This window comes from Balaenoptera acutorostrata, chromosome 20, assembly GCF_949987535.1.
Source record: "Balaenoptera acutorostrata chromosome 20, mBalAcu1.1, whole genome shotgun sequence".
NCBI lineage: Eukaryota > Metazoa > Chordata > Mammalia > Artiodactyla > Balaenopteridae > Balaenoptera > Balaenoptera acutorostrata.
The window spans coordinates 16,009,666-16,026,602 of NC_080083.1; the positions used below are offsets into that span (position 1 = coordinate 16,009,666).

A 16,937-nucleotide genomic window follows, 5' to 3' on the forward strand; every position below is an offset into this window, starting at 1 on the left:
AAGCCCTCGCACGAACCGAAGACCCAATACAGACAAAAATAATAAACAAATAAATAAATAAATAAATAAAAAAAAAGAAAATCCTTTAAAAAAAAAAAAAAAAAAAAAAAAAAAAAAGAAACACTGATTCTGTATTGGAAAAACAAGACAGATCTCAAACCAATAATCTAAGCCTCCATCTTAAGGATCTAGAAAGAGAAAAGTAAATAAAACCAAAAATAAATGAAAGGAAGTAACACTAAAGAAGAGAGTAGAAATCAATGAAATTAGAAAACAAAAAGCCAATAGAGAAAAATCAATAAAACCAAAAGCTGGGGCTTCCCTGGTGGCGCAGTGGTTGAGAATCTGCCTGCCAATGCAGGGGACACAGGTTCGAGCCCTGGTCTGGGAAGATCCCACATGCCGCGGAGCAACTGGGCCCGTGAGCCACAACTACTGAGCCTGCACGTCTGGAGCCTGTGCTCTGCAACAAGAGAGGCCACGATAGTAAGAGGCCCACGCACCGCAATGAAGAGTGGCCCCCGCTCGCCGCAACTAAAGAAAGCCCTCGCACAGAAACGAAGACCCAACACAGCCAAAAATAAATAAATAAATTTATAAAACCAAAAGTTGGTTTTTGGTGTGTGGGTCGGGGGGACAGGACAGCGGGATCAATAACACTGAAACCTCTGCCCAACTAACCAAGGAAAACAAGAACAGAATCAAATTATCAAAAACAGAAATCAAAGGGGGGAATATTACCACAGACCCTATGACATTAAAAGTGATAAGGAAATACAATGAACAGCTCTAAGCTGATAAATTTGATAACATAGATGAAGTAAAGTACTTGACAGATATAAACTACCAAAACTCAATCAAGAAGAAATAATCAAGAATAGGTAAGAATAGACATATGTATATAAAGAAGTTAAATTCAAATATTTTCACAAAGAAAACTCCAGTCCATTGAAACTAGACAGTTTCATTGTCAAATTCTGTCAAACATTAAAAGAATAATACCAATTCTACATAACCTCTTCAAATTATAAGAGAGAACATTCCCAATTAATCTTATGAGGCCACAATTACCCTATCAAAACCAGACAAGAACATTAGAAAAAAAAAAAGGGAAAATTTCTGACTAATATCCTTCATGAAGATAATAGCTAAAATCCTCAACAAAAGATTAGCAAATCACAGCAACATGGATGCAACTCGAGATTATCATACTAAGCGAAGTTAAGTCAGAAAGAGAAAGACAAATACCATATGGTATCATTTATATGTGGAATCTAAAAGATGACACACACACAAAAAAATAAATAAAAAAATAAAAAAATAAAAAAAATAAAAGATGACACAGGGACTTCCCTGGTGGTCCAGTGGTTTATTAGACTCTGCGCTCCCAATACAGGGGGTCCGGGTTTGATCCCTGGTCAGGGAACTAGATCCCGCATGCCACAACAAAGATTCTGCATACTGCAACTAAGACCCGGTGCAGCCAAATAAATAAATATTTTTTTTAAAAATAACTAAAAAATAAAAGATGACACAAATGAATCTATCTATGAAAAAGGAACAGAGAAAATAGACTGGTGGTTGCCAAGGGGGAGGGGGGTGGGAGAGGGTTGCATTGGGAGTTTGGGATTAGCATATGCAAACTGATATATATAGAATGGATAAACAACAAGGTCCTACTGTATAGCACAGGGAACTATATTCAATATCCTGTGATAAACCATAATGGAAAAGAATATGAAAAAGAATGTATATATATGTATAATTGAGTCACTTTGCTGTACAGCAGTAATTAACACAACATTGTAATTCAACTATACTTCAATAAAAAATGTTTTTAAATTAGCAAATCAAATCCAGAAATATATAAAAATGATACTACATCACAACTAAGTAGCATTTATCCCAGAAATGCAAGGCTGATTTAGCAGTCAAAAATTAACATAATTCTCTCATTCTAAACAGACTAAAGAAGAAAAAACACAGGATCATATCAACAGAGGCAGAAAAAGGATTTCACAAATTCAACATCCATTCATGGCAAATACTCTCAAAAAACTAGGGATAGAAGGGAACAGCATTAACCTGGTTAATGGTATCTACAAAAAACCTACAACTAACACCATACTTAATGATTAAAGACGGAAAGTTTTCCCCTAAAGATATAGGGAAAGCAAGGTAAGAATCTCCACTATAATCACTCCTATTCAACATCACACTAGAAGTTTTATAAGTAAAGAAAAAGAAAGAAAAGGAATACATAACAGAAAGGAAGAAAAAAACCATCTCTAGTTGCAGACATTATTGTATACACAAAAAAACCCCAAGGAACATACAAAACAGCAAGGGAAGAAAATGGAATATTTAGATATAAGTCTAAAATATTTGAGTAGAATTTATATAGTAAGAACAATAAAACCCTGATGAAATAAATCAAAGTTGACTAAACAGATGTACCACATTCATGAACTGAATGATTCAATATTGTTATAAGGTCAATCCTCCCCAAACTGATTTAAAAATTCGACGATTCATAGATTCAAAACAATCTCAATCAAAATCCAACAGAATTTTTTTGTACATATCAAAAAACTGATTGTAAAATGTTCATAAAAAGGCAAAGAATCAGGCTTCCCTGGTGGCACAGTGGTTGAGAATCTGCCTGCTAATGCAGGGGACACGGGTTTGAGCCCTGGTCTAGGAAGATCCCACATGCCGCGGAGCAACTGGGCCCGTGAGTCACAATTGCTGAGCCTGCAGGTCTGGAGCCTGTGCTCCGCAACAGGAAAGGCCACGATGGTGAGAGGCCCCCGCTTGCCACAACTAGAGAAAGCCCTCGCACAGAAACGAAGACCCAACCCAGCCATAAATAAATAAATAAAATTTAAAACACAACAGAACCAAAAAAAAAAAAAAAGGCAAAGAATCCAAATCAGTCAAGACAATTTTTTTAAAATGTATTTATTTATTTATTTTTGGCTGGGTTGGGTCTTCGTTGCTGCATGTGGGCTTCTCTCTAGTTGTGGCGAGCGGGGGCTACTCTTTTTTGCGGTGCACGGGCTTCTCACTGCGGTGGCTTCTCGTTGCGGAGCATGGGCTCTAGGTGTGCGGACTTCAGTAGTTGCGGCGTGTGGGCTCAGTAGTTGTGGCTCTCGGGCTCTAGCGCGCAGGCTCAATAGTTGTGGCGCACGGGCTTAGTTGCTCCGTGGCATGTGGGATCTTCCCAGACCAGGGATCAAACCCGCGTCCCCTGCACTGGCAGGCTGATGCTTAACCACTGCGCCACCAGGAAAGTCCCTGGTCAACTGATTTTTGACAAAGGTACAACAGAGAAAAAAGATTACCTTTTTTGAAAAATGGTGTCATAGCAACTGGACATCCATATGTATAAAAATGAACTCTGACTCATACCTCACACCTTACAGAAAAATTAAGTCCAAACATGGTTCATTTATCTCAATGTTAAAAAGTTAACGCTACAAAACGTTTAGAAGAAATCACAGGAGAAAATTTTTGTAACCTTAGGTTAGTCAAAGAGTTCTTAGTTTGACACCAAAAGTATAATCTATAAAAGTCAAAACTGATCATTTGGACTTCATCAAAATCAAAAACTTTTACTCTCGCAAAGGACACTTTTAAAAGAAAAGAATAAAGTCAAGCCAAAGACTGCGAAACATTATTTCAAGTCACATATCTCAAAATAGATAAAATATATAAATATATAAAGAACTCTCAAAACTCAATAATGGAGTACAGAGATGCATACTTGAATGATAAAACTATAAAGAAACCCCCAGATGTTGTCACTATAAAAGTCATGCTAGTGGTTACTTTAGGGGAAAGGGGGAGTTGTGACTGGGAAGAGACACATGGAGGAACTTCTGGAATGGCTGGCAAAGTTCTATTTCTTGCCTTAGATACGGGATTTCATTTACAATAGTTTATTAAACAAATTCATTTGTTTTGTGAATTTTCTATATCTGTGTTTGATTTTACTCCCCCAAAACTTAGCTACTGATAGCCTACTGTTGAACAGAAGCCTTACTGATAACATAAAGTCAATTAACACATACTTTGTATGTTGTATATATTATACACTATATCCTTACAATGAAGTAAGCTAGAGAAAAGGAAATGTTATTAAGAAAATCATGAGGAAGAGAAAATACATTGACAGTACATACATGTATTTACTGAAAAAAATCTGCATAGAAGCGGACCCGTGCAGTTCAAGTCCATGTTGTTTGAGACTCAACTGTAGTTTTTGCAAAGAGGGTGATACAACAAAATCATATGGATTATTTTTACGTAATTATGGCTGGTATTTTGAAAAACATTCACAAGTCTATAGCTTTCTTACGTTCCAAATTTTGAACAATAATCATATGTTTGATTTCTACAACCAGGAAAAAACATTAAAAAATCCAACAACATTTGTGCATGTTCTTTGGATTGTTAGAAGACAGAAGAGATGAACATAAAATGTATAAAAAGTGAGAACGCCAATAAAGTTAGAAATCCCTGAAATATATCATTACACTGTTAAGCTAGAGTTAATAGTATCCATTGCATAACTGCTTCTTTTCTATACATCCTCAAATTTCCAAAAGTAAAGTACTTTATTATAAAAATCAGCACCATCCTGGTTGCCCTGTACCCATGCAGAACATTGCTACAATAGAGTCATCAATGTAAAACTGACAAAGGTACTTGATTTGAATCTTGTCCATTTTTAAAAGCTGTCATGAAAAACTAGGAAAAGAAAACAGCACAGAGGAACTTTCACAGCAACCGTAATCATAAACTCCGTAATTTCTGCTGAACGTGAATATTAGGTACATGAATACCCAAAGTACAGGACTAATACAGCTTGATAAACTACAGATCAGGCTTAAAAGATATAAATATTTGTAAAAAGTTCTTAAAGGTACTATGAGACTGCATATACAGTCTTCTTCAAAAAAACCCAAGAAACAGGCTATTAGGTTACATTTTAAAGATACCTAATCTGTCCTTCGGGGAAAATATCATTATTGTAACTCACCATGTCCTTCCTACTAAAAGAGAACAGTAAAAGACATTAACAATCCTATAAACAGCAAATGAGATCTAATTTGTTTCTGGTTCCACAAAAACAGACCAGAGAAGCATATCATTTATTAGGCTACTGAGGGCTGAATGTAAAAGATACACAATTTTTGTAGGTGATACCATTTTATTCAATCCTAAAACAAATATCGCTAAGAAAGCTGATGAAACTAGAATAAAAACCCAATATACTTTAAAATCTCAGACCCAAATAGGATTTTCAGAATTAAGTAACAGCTCCACATTTGCAAACCACAGTCAAATAATTGACAATAACATCAGTCAAGCCACAGAAAGAAGATGGGGGAAGGGTGCTGATAATCACAGCATATTCAGTATTACTTGAGGAATGCTCCTTGGAGGAATGGTGATGATGTCATAGTATTCCATCTTTTAAGAATCTTCAGATTTTCACAAAAAGGACATTGTTGGTCTTAAGCAACTGCTTCAATACCATAACGCCCTTTTCCCTACATGTTACTCAGAGGGTTCAGGCTTAGAAACCAGCCAACTTAGTCAAACGTTCGATTACTTTAGAGAAAGAAAAATTGTCTCTTTACACAGAATCGGCAGAGACAGATTACACTGTCTACTATGTGTTCCCTCAAAAGAAACACACATATACACAAATCACTTTACCAATAACTGAAAAATGTCATCAGTAAGATAAATTTGACATTACAGGAACTCACGTCAGCCTTAATTGACACAGAACTGATTTGTTGCCTGGTGCTTCAACCTACTGATAAATATTATACATTATAATTACAAAAGTTTAGGGTTGGAAGAAATTAAGAGAGTATTTGGTTTCAAAAGGTCACATGCCTTTTCTCAAAATCACAGGGCAAATTAGTGGTGGGAAATACAGAATCAATTACCTGAACCACTGTTACTACTTCAAACTGAAATGAAGAGAAAGGTGAAAAGCAAAAACAATATTGTTAAAGAAGTCACTGGGTCGTTGGGTAGGAGAGAATGCATGGGGCAGTATTATGAATATTGTTTAATTTTAAGCATTGATAAAGATATGAAGATACAATTTTTTTTTACAAAACAAGATATAAAAAAAAAACAAAAAAAAAAAAAACAAGATATAGGTGTGTAAGTAATATGTGACCATTTATATAAAAATAAGAAAATATATCTGTATACACACAGGTAATCTATGGAGGGATTCATCAGAAATAGGGGTGTTTAGGAGACTTTTTTTTCCTATGAATCCTTTCTACCTTTCAGGTTTTTATTCCCCAAATGCATGTATTATTTTTCTTTTAATTTTAAAGAGAGATACAGGTAATATTCTTTTCAAGAAAGCCCTTAACGGGGACTTCCCTGGTGGTCCAGTGGTAAAGAATCCACCTTGCAATGCAGGGGACGCGGGTTCGATCCCTGGTCAGGGAACTAAGATTCCACATGCCACGGGCAACTAAGCCTGAGCGCCACAACTACTGAGCTTGCTCACCTCAACCAGAGCCCGTATGCTGCAAACTACAGAGCCCACGTGCTCCGGAGCCCACACACCCCAACTACAGAGCCCACACGCCCTGGAGCCTGCGACAGAGAAGAGAAGAGAAAAAACAACTAGAGAAGAGGAAAAAAACCCCATGCCACAACTAGAGAGGAGCCTGCGTGCCGCAACAAAATATCCCAAATGCCTCAAAAAAAATAAAAAAACAAAAAACCCACGTGCGGCAACTAAGACCCGATGCAGCCAAAAATAAATAAAATAAACAAATTTTAAAAATTTATTTAAAAAAAAGTCCTTACTTACACAACCTTATTAGTTACTCCAATCAGACTAACCATGTGAAACTTTTGTGCACCTTTCATATCTTACATGTAATAAGCACTTAAAATCTTTATAATTAGGATTAGGGAGGGACTTCCCTGGTGGTCCAGTAGCTAAGACTCTGTGCTCCCAATGCAGGGGGCCCAGGTTTGATCCCTGGTCAGGGAACTAGATCCCACATGCCTCAACTAAAGATCCCACATGCTGCAACTAAAGATCCCACTCGCAACTAAGACCTGGCAGAGCCAAATAAATAAATAAATATTTTTTTTAAAAAAGACATCACAATAAAAGAAAATTACAGACCAATATCCCTTATAAGTACAGATGACAAAAATTTTCAACAAGATATACCATGAGCAAATGAGATTTATTCTAGGAATGCCAGGGTAGTATAACATATGAAAATAAATCAGTGTAACATACCATATTAATAAGATGAAAGAAAAAACAATCATCTGAACAGAAGCGGAAAAAGCATTTGACAAAATCCAACACCCTTTCATGATAAAAACACTCAACAAACTAGGAAAAGAATGGAATTTCCTCAACCCACAGGTATCATGATACTTAATGGTAAAAGACTGAAAACTTTCCCCCTAAAATCAGGAACAAGACAAGGATGTGGCTCTCAATACTTCTATTCAACATTGTACGGGAAGTTCAAGTCAGGGCTTGACAAGAAAAAGAAATAAATGGCATCTAGACTGAAAAAGAAGTAAAATTATCTCTTTTCACAAATGACATAATCTTATACATAGAAAATCCTAAAGAATCCACAAAGAACTATTAGAATAAATGAGTTTAGCAAAGTTTCAGGATATATCAATACACAAATATCAGTTATACTTCTATACACTAGCAATGAATATTCTGAAAATGAACTTAACAATTCCATTTATAATGTCACTAAAATAAAACAAATATTAATAATAATATATTTTAAAAGTACTTAGGAATAAATTTAACCAAAGTGCAAGACTTAGAAAATGACAAAACATTGTTAAAAGAAATTAAAGACCTAAATAAATGGAACAACATCATGTGTTCATGGATTGGAACACATAAAATGGTAATACCACCTAAAATAATATATAGCTTCAAAGTAATCCCTAACAGTTTCCAAGCTGTCATTTTGCAGAAATGAACAAGTTCTTTCTAATATTCATGTGTAACTGCAAGTAACACAGAGCAACCAAAACAATCTTTAAAAATTTAGAACAAAACTGGAAGACTCGCCCTGCCCAATTTCAAAGCATACGACAAAGCTACAGTAATCAAGACAGTGTGGAACTGGCATAAGGATAGGCATATATACCAACAGAAAAGAACTGAGAGTCCATATTTACAGTCAAATGTATGGGTCAATAAACCCATACATATATGGTCAAATGATTTTCAGCAAAGGTGTCAAGACCATTCAGTGGGAAAAGAAGTCTTTTCAACAAAAGTTGGTGAGACAACTGGATATCCACATGCAAAAAAGTATGAATTTGGACCTCTTCTTCACACCATATATAAAATTTAAATCCAAATGGACCAAAAAGGCAAAAGCTAAAACGATAAAACCCTTAGAAGGAAACATGGGTGACAACCTGAAAGACCCTGGATTAGGCAACAGTTTTTCAGATATGATTCCAAAAGCACACACAAAGAAAAAATAGATAAAATGGACTTCATCAAAATTTAAAAACTTTTGTGCATCAATGGACACCTATCAAGAAGGTAAAAAGACAACCCACAGAATGGGGGAAAATATTTGCAAGCAACATATTTGATAAGGGTCTAGTATCCAGAACATATAAAGAACTCTTGGGACTTTGCTGGTGGTGCAGTGGTTAAGATTCCGCACTCCCAATGCAAGGGGCCCGGGTTCAATCCCTGGTCAGGGAACTAGATCCCACGTGCGTGTCGCAACTAAGAGTTTGCATGCCACAACTAAGGAGGCTGTGTGCCTCAACTAAGGAACCCGCATGCCACAACTAAGACCCAGTGAAACCAAATAAATAAATAAATATTTTTAAAAAGAACTGTTAACTGGGTTAATCCAATTAAATAACCCAATTAAAAATGGGCAAAGAATTTGAACAGACATTTCTCCAAAGAAGATACACAAATGGTCAATAAGCATATGAAAAAATTCTCGGGGCTTCCCTGGTGGCACAGTGGTTGAGAATCTGCCTGCCAATGCAGGGGACACGGGTTCGAGCCCTGGTCTGGGAAGATCCAACATGCCACAGAGCAACTGGGCCTGTGAGCCACAACTACTGAGCCTGCGCATCTGGAGCCTGTGCTCCGCAACAAGAGAGGCCACGATAGTGAGAGGCCCGCGCACCGCAATGAAGAGTGGCCCCTGCTCGCCGCAACTAGAGAAAGCCCTTGCACAGAAACGAAGACCCAACACAGCTAAAAATAATAAATAAATTAATTAATTAAAAAAAAAATTCTCAACACCATTATTAATTACAAATCAAAACTACAATGAGATACCATACCACACCCACTAGAATGGCTATAATCAAAGAGGCAGAAAATAACAGGTGTTGTGGAGGATGTGAAGAAATTGCAACCTTCACACATTGCTGGTAGGAATGCTAAATGGTACAGCCACTGTGGAAAAGTTTGGCAGTTCAAAAAGCCAAACACAGAATTACCATATGACCCCACAATTCCACTCAGCAAATCCATCCTGCATTTCCCACCCAGGATAATGGCATGGCTATTCCTTGTGTCTCCGAGGTCAGAAAACTAGATGTGACCTAAAAAGAAATGGAGTTGTTTGTAGTGAGGTGGATGGACCTAGAGTCTGTCATACGGAGTGAAGTGGGTCAGAGGGAGAACAGGTACCATATGCTGACACATATATATGAAATCTTAAAAAAAAAAAAAAAAAATGGTTATGAAGAACCTAGGGGCAGGACAGGAATAGAGATGCAGATGTGGCGAGTGGACTTGAGGACATGGGGGGGGAGGGGTGGGCTGCGACCAAGTGAAGGAGTGGCGTGGACTTGTGTATACTGCCAGATGTAGAATGGATGGCTGCTGGGAGGCAGCCGCATGGCACAGGGAGATCAGCTTGGTGCTCTGTGACCACCTAGAGGGGTGGGATGGGGAGGGTGGGAGGGAGACGCAGGAGGGAGGAGATATGGGGATGTGTGTATGTGTACAGCTGATTCACTTTGTTGTAAGGCAGAAACTGGCGCACCATTGTAAAGCAATTACACTCCAATAAAGATGTTTTAAAAAAAACCCAAAAAACCAGATGTGACCTTTTAATTTTTTTCCCTTCCTCTTTTTCTCCTCTAACATCAAGCTAATAAACTGGTAAACCCAACAGACTTGAATCTCCTCTATTCACTGTGGGTGGCCTAGTTCAGGCCTTAATCATATCTCACCTAGACTAATGCAATACCTCCTATCTGGACTGTTTGTAGTTTCATTCTCTCCAATTCATCTTTCTTATTGTTTCTCTAATTTTTTCATTAATATATATAAGCACAAACTAAGGCAGGAAATTCTTTTTTTGGGCCATGCTGGGCAGCATGTGGGCTCTTAGCTGCCTGACCAGGGATCAAACCCATGCCCCCTTGCAGTGGAAGTGCAGATTCCTAACCACTGGACCACCAGGGGATTCCCAGGAAATTCTTAAGAAAAGTCACAAAATTATTGCTCACTTTTTTATTAAATTCAAATAATACCATAACTTACAGAATAAAGTTCAAACAGTATATAAAGCATTCAAGAACTCCACAATCTGGCCGAATCCTTCCTTTCCAGTCTTTTCTCTTAGTGTATCTATCCCTTAATCATAGCAATGTCCAGCAAAAGCCTCCATGACACCTGAAATACTGTCTACATTCTTAACCAACCTATCCTACTATTTCAAATACAGCTTCAGAACTTCAATTTGAAATCAGTGATTCCTTTCTCTTTACTGTATAAATTTTCATTTTGTATCTCTATTTTAATACATATTTTTAATGTCGTTGTTTACATGCCTTATATTCCCAGGCGGTATCATAAGTTTCTGGAGCTCCTGCATACGTAGAGCCTAACAGTTTCACACAGCCAATCAAAAAAAAAAACAGTTTGTTGAATGACTATTTAAATACCCTATCATTTCATTTATTTCTAAGACTCTATGCAAGTTTAGGTAAGGGTAGATTATTTTTAAACTCATTCCAATTATAAAAGCAGATAATTCATTTTTTTTACAAATAAAAATAATTTTATTAAGCATATACAGTTATTTCCATGTACATTTCAAAATAACTTCAAAGCTATCTGCTTCCTACATATTACCCATCTTACTTCTGGTGTCTGCCCCCTATTGGGTGAGGCTGGTCTAGAAGCTTGTGCAGACTTCTTGGTGGGAGGGGCCAGTGTCTGCCTATTGGTGGGTGGAGCTGGGTCTAGGCCCTCTGGTGGGCAGGGTCATGTCAAGGCCCGTGTCTAGAGGTGGCTGTGGGCTCAGGAAGTCTTCAGGCAGCCTGTCTGCTGAAGGGTGGGGTTGTGTTCCCACCCTGTTGGTTGTTTGGCCTGAGGCATCCTGGCACTGGACCCTACATGCTGCTGGGTGGGGCCAGGTCTTGGTGCTAATGACCCAAGCAAGATGTCTGCCTCAAGCAAGAGTTCACAGATGAACACTACCTGATATCTCTGCCACCAGCGTCCATGTCCCAGGGTGAGACACAGCCACCCCCTACCTCCCCAGGAGACCCTCCAAGACCAGCTGGTAGGTCTGGCTCCTAGGAAGTCTACTTTTGCCCTGGGTCCTGGTGTGCACCCTCCAAGAGTGGAGTCTGTGTTTCCTCCAGTCCTACTGAGCTCCTGTAATCAAGCCCTGCTGGCCTTCAAAGCCAAACGCTCTGGGGGCTCCTCCTCCCAATGCTGGACGCCTAGGATTGGGAGCCTGATGTGAGGCTTAGAGCTCTCGCTCCTATGGGAGAACTTCTGCAATATAATTATTCTCCATTTTGTGGGTTGCCCAATCAGGTGGTATGGGATTTGATTATATCGCAAGTGCACCCCTCCTACCAGCTGTCTCATTGTGGTTTCTTCTTAATGTCTTTGGATGTAGAATACCTTTTTGGTAGGTTCCAGTCTTTTTTATTGATGGTTTGTTCAGCAGTTAGTTGTGATTTTGGTGTGCTCGTGAGAGGAGGTGAGCTCAAGGTCCTTCTACTCCACCATCTTGTCTCTCACCCCTACATATTACCCAGCTTAATTGCTTGAATTACACTAAGCATGTACTCTAAGACAAAATTTTTCTCTAAGTTAAAATTTAAATTTAAATCCGTGATTACTTTCCCAAGATCAAATCTACCATTAAATTGTTTTGCTTACAAATACAGTCATGTCTCAAGGAATTACACTAATGTAAAATTTATATAATAGAATTTGCATAATTAATTTTGCAAAGGAGGGAATAGTGACTCAAATACTGTATCCTACTTTGTACAGTCAGTTCTGCTATAACATTTATTTTGAAAACAACTGTAGTACAATGTGAATTATGCATTTACTTATGTGCAATTTCATCCCTGAGAAACACGAGATGAGTGCAGCAAACTGCACCCAGCTGAACCAAGTCTATTAACTGTGTTTTCTTATTTTCTGTATTTTCAATGTTCTGGTCCTCTTAGGGCCAATCAATTCTTAGAGACAGCAAACAACTAACCTGAGATCATATCTTTCATATGTAAACCAATCAATCCAAAATCCATACTTCCAACTACCTCCTTTACCTAGCTCTTACACTCCAGGCCAATATTCCCCTGCCCTAATCACTCCAGAGCCAGGTACCAGACCCTTAGGACAGCCCCTATAGCTCAGAGACCACTGAATTATTAAAAGTAGCCAATCCTAAAACTGCTTAACCTGCCTCGCCCATTTCCTCCCACAGAAACCACAATAAAGGTTCTTGCCATATTTTCCTCCTGCTCCCTCTGCCTCCTGACCAACCTGGTGCTTCCCTGTGTGGCCCTAGATGGCTTGGTGTCCCACCTCCTCTCGGGAACTGAAACAAACTATCTTTTCAATGCAGTCATCTTCTGAACTGTTGGGCTCATCATACCTGAAAAACAGTAAAACCTACATTTTAAAACACCAAGCCATATAAGAATACACAAAACATACACACACACCTTAAACATATATTAGCTACCTCAGTTCCCTGCATGTGTTATGCATACCCAACCACATCTGGTGTTAAAATTTTCTATCTGATTTTAGATAACCCGTCTTTGGTCACTTCACAATAACTCCCACTAAATCAACTTCCACAACAAACTTAAGGTCTCTTTCAGTAAGTTCTGTATTTATTGTAATATTTATGTATTTATTAATCATTTAATATGTGTAAAACTATGCTGTTTTTATTAGGTTCCTATCTTTTTTTATGTGACACTAAAGTTTTTGAGTGTTGTGCTCCTAGCCCCATTTTTCCCATAAGCCCCGTAGTTTTAACTACATAATTTAGCATAACATAGTGATTTTTTAGGAACACACATGTTGTATTATAGCAGAACTGACCATATTTGTATCTGAGGTTCAGTATTATTTTCTAAGAGATATAATGACTCTGTAAACTGTATTTTCTTTCTAATAATATTGCAAATTCCTTAATCATAAGATACCAATTATATAGTTCTCTGGGATATATCAATAAATATTAATTTGCTACTTAACCCAAATAACTGTTCTAAATACCTTCTAATAGGGTTCACTGACATATAATTTATGTTCAGTAAGATCCACCCATTTTAAAGGTACAGTTCTGATACATGTATATACAGTCTTGATATCACCACCACAATCAAGAATATTTCCATCACCCCCAAAAAGTTCCCAATACCCTTGATCCAATTTTTGTCACTATAGTTTTGTCTTTTCTAGAACTTCTTATAAATGGAATCATACAGCCTTTGGTGGTTGGCTTTTTTCATTTAGTATAATGCCTTTCAGATTCATCGACGTTATTGCTGAGTAGCATTCAAGTGTATGGATATAATACAATTTGTTTATCCATTCATCAGTTGATGTTCACTTGAGTTTTTCCATTTTTTGGCTAATATGAATAAAGCAGTTGTGAATATTATTTGTACGTGTCTTTTGTTAGCACATGTGTTTGCATTTATCTTAGGTAAATTCCTAGGATAGGGATTGCTGGTAAACACACATTTAACTTTCTGAGTACAAACTGGCCACAACATTTTGATTTCCCACCAGCAATATATGTTGTTAACATCCTCACCAACACTTGGAGTTTGTTGGTCAGTCTCTTTTCATTTTAAGATGAACTAAATAAACATTCTTTACTTTTCCATATAATTAATCTGATAAACTACTGAAATTAATTAGATGTCAAAGACTGCTAAAATGTCATCAAAGATACAAAAATTAATCAACCTACAATAATTTAAAACTTAACCCTACTCCAAGGTTACAGAAATAGAATTTGGAACTGAAAGAAACCATGGAAGTAAAGCCTATACTTTTAGCTGAGGAAACAAAGACAAGAAGTAAAATTACTCAGACAATAATAATAGGGACTTCCCTGGTGCTCCAGTGGTTAAGACTCTGCGCTCCCGATACAGGGGGCCCAGGTTTGATCCCTTGTCAGGGAACCAGATCCCGCATGCCACAACTAAAGAGCCTGCATGCTGCAATAAAGATCCCGTGTGCCACAACTAAGACCTGGCACAGCCAAATAAATAAATAAATATTTTAAAAAAGAATGTATGAGAAATAAGAATGTACAGTGATTCACATTTCTGGAAAGCAATGCAGGAAAAGGTATCAAGAACCTGCAATGAAGATCCAACACAGCACACACACACACAAAAAGAACCTTAAAAATATTCCTGCCCTTTGACTCAATTCTACCTCTGGGAATTAAAGAAATAATCATAACAAATATGTTCATAACACCATTTAATGATCTAAAGGTCTATCACTAGAGAGGTGACTAAATGAATCCATTTGATGAACTTCTTTAAAGCCATTTAAAAATTTTCATTTTCCAAGAATATTAATGGCATGGGGATGTTGCCACAATAAAAGCTTTAATAACAGGCTGACTATATTGTATAAATGCAATTTTGAAAAAAAATAAGTAATGTTTATTATTGTGCCTTAAGCACTATACTAAGTATATTACATCCATTATTTAATTTATTCTCTTAAAGGCACTAAGTAGCTCCTAGGTAGAGATGTTATGAAAATTAAGATTTTACATATAATATACTTAGCAAAGTACCTGGCACAAAGCAAAGAATAATGTTTACTTTTATTATCCCCACATTAAAGATGTGAAACTCAAGATTCAGAGAAATTAAGTGATTTGCTAAAATCACACAGCTAATAAGTGGTAGAACAGAAATCTGAACTCAGGAGGTTTAATTCTAGAATCCCCATTCTTAACTACTACTCTATATACTGCCTACACATTAAAGATACAGAGAAGCAATAGTAAAGGAAAAATACACAGTGATATTTCTAGGTGGTAAAAAATCAGGTTTTTATCTTCCAAATGGTCTACATCTATACATGAATTACTTTTAAAAAAAATATATTTATTTATTTATTTTTGGCTGCGTTGGGTCTTTGTTACTGTGCACAGGCTTTCTCTAGCTGTGGCGAGCAGGGGCCACTCTTCATTGCGATGTGCCGGCTTCTCATTGCAGTGGCTTCTCTTGTTGAGGAGCATGGGCTCTAGGCGCGTGGGCTTCAGTAGTTGTGGCTCGCGGGCTCTAGAGCGCAGGCTCAGTAGTTGTGCCACACGGGCTTAGTTGCTCCACGGCATGTGGGATCTTCCCAGATCAGGGCTCAAACCCATGTCCCCTGCATTGGCAGGCGGATTCTTAACCACTGCGCCACCAGGGAAGTCCCTATACCTGAATTACTTTTAAAACTACTTTTTTTCCAGAGAACTTTAAAATATCAGTAACACAAATGCCAGTATTACAATACCTAGAAGTTTAAAAATCTGCAACAAAAGCTTAGTCTTGTTAGTTCAGTATCACAACACTTTCAAAAGTGGCAATATATTTTCTGATAAAGAGGAACCACTGATCTAAGCTCAACAATAAAAATCTAACAACTTGAGAATAGTTTTGGTTTTTTTTTGAGGATAGTTTTTAACTTATTTAAGAACTATTAATCAGACCTCTTCTGTTTTTCAAGAAAATTTTAAAATAATTAAAATACCCAATATGCCCAAAATATAAAGCAAAACTCTGGTGATTTATCAGCTCATCATCAAATGTGATGGGGAAATAAAGAAAAAACACTTCCCTTCCGGTATAGCTATTCCCATTGCAGATCTACAGTAATTTGGGTAATTGTAGTTTAGATAAGCCAGGAATAGTTCCTTTGTTACCAAAAGGAAGGAAATATTTAACTTCAATATTCAAAACAGATTACTTTTAAATTGTTATTTTAGACTTAGATTAGCCCTTTGTGCCTTCTTTTCACTAGTCTTTCTCCAGGATTTATTCTTGGTTCTGTCATCCTCCAAAGGAGAACTGTCCTAATATACTTGCCTTGTGGCCTTCTAGACTGCAGAATCTTTTCACATTCTTTTATTAGCTCTAATGATTAAGAGTCAAACTCTATTTACTTTCTTTTTTATTACCAGTAACTCAAGAGATTACAACTGTGATGAAGCCCTGAAAAAGTTATGTTATTAGGAACAAAAGAATGGGCAAGCTTATTTATTTACTACATAGAAAGTTCAAAGGTACTATTAACACCATGTGTTTGACATCTCCACTTGAATATCTCAAAGGCACTTCTAACTCAACATAATCTAATCTCTCAAACCAATCTTCTTTCTGTGTGTCATATGTAAAATAAAATGAACCAATCTAATGTACCCAATTGGGCAATTCAGAAACCTAAGAGTTATTTTTTGACACTTCCCTTTCCTTCACTCATAACCCAATCCATCACCATGTCTTGTAGTTTTGTCCTTTTATATCTTTCTTAAATCAGTCCACTTTCCTCCATCTCCACAATCACCTACTTATTCTCTCCAGGATATTACTTTACCTTACCC

At 37.1% G+C, this 16,937-nt stretch overlaps 1 protein-coding gene across 2 annotated transcripts in view; it reads right to left on the reverse strand.

Moving 5' to 3' along the window:
• TAOK1 (TAO kinase 1) overlaps positions 1 to 16,937 on the reverse strand; it is a 158,404-nt gene that overhangs the window by 109,577 nt on the left and 31,890 nt on the right. Inside the window, exon 2 of one of the 2 annotated variants that reach the window (XM_007183856.2) lies at positions 12,842 to 12,953. The exons of the other annotated variant lie outside the window; for it this stretch is intronic. The gene's annotated coding sequence lies outside the window, so the exon portion shown is untranslated. The remainder of the gene's footprint in view (positions 1 to 12,841; positions 12,954 to 16,937) is intronic. 2 annotated transcript variants of the gene reach the window in all.